The sequence below is a fragment of the Triticum dicoccoides genome, chromosome 5A (assembly GCF_002162155.2).
Source record: "Triticum dicoccoides isolate Atlit2015 ecotype Zavitan chromosome 5A, WEW_v2.0, whole genome shotgun sequence".
Taxonomy (NCBI): domain Eukaryota; kingdom Viridiplantae; phylum Streptophyta; class Magnoliopsida; order Poales; family Poaceae; genus Triticum; species Triticum dicoccoides.
In genome coordinates, this window is record NC_041388.1 from 380,228,236 (window position 1) to 380,229,119 (window position 884).

An 884-nucleotide genomic window follows, 5' to 3' on the forward strand; every position below is an offset into this window, starting at 1 on the left:
ATTATTTTTTAGAATCCTAAGAACCAAAGAAGCCCCCGATACCGACAAGAGTGACATGATGCTAACAGAAACTCCAAGACGAGCGAGCTCATACTAAAACAATAATGTCTTACAAAGGTACATTTACATATTAATAAGAAATCTAGTGTAAGGTATCTTATATCCTATATACCTAAGAGAGTGATCCTCACTACCTCTAATCATCGCAACATACATGCTTCCACACCATGAAAATTTTTGTAGTCGTTAGATTTACTAGCTAGCTCCACTAGCATCCGTCGGATCTATGAGAATCCTCTACCATGCAACATGCATTAGTGGATTATAAGTCAAACCTTTTACTGTGACACAAGCCACTACCTATTTTTCCTAGCAATACAATCATGCCAGATCAGCGTGTCATGCATGTAAGTTACATTTTTTACATTAGCATATCTATGTAACATGAGTTCATGTGTCATCAGTTAATTCTTCGCATTACATTTTGTGCTCTCATAGACACGATATATGTGTTGGGAACATGTAGCATATCTATATAGTTTATCCTTCACTCTTTTTTCAAAATTGCACCCTTTTCTGTACTACTAAATAGCTATAAGCTACTACCTATTTTTCCTAGCCATGCAGCACTAAGCCAAACATGTAAGTTATATGTTAGAATTTCGTATATCCATGAAGCGATGCCATTCAACATTAAGTTTTGTGCTCTCATGGACTCAGTCTATGTGTTGGCCGCTTGGAGTATACCTATTTTTTGAAAAGGGTGCTTTATTACTCAAAAGATTTAAGCATTACAATCAGCCTCTGCATAATTAAGATGCACACAGCCCAACAATGTCCTCTCACACAAATGAAAAAAATAAAAAGGCGAGATACAAAGAATC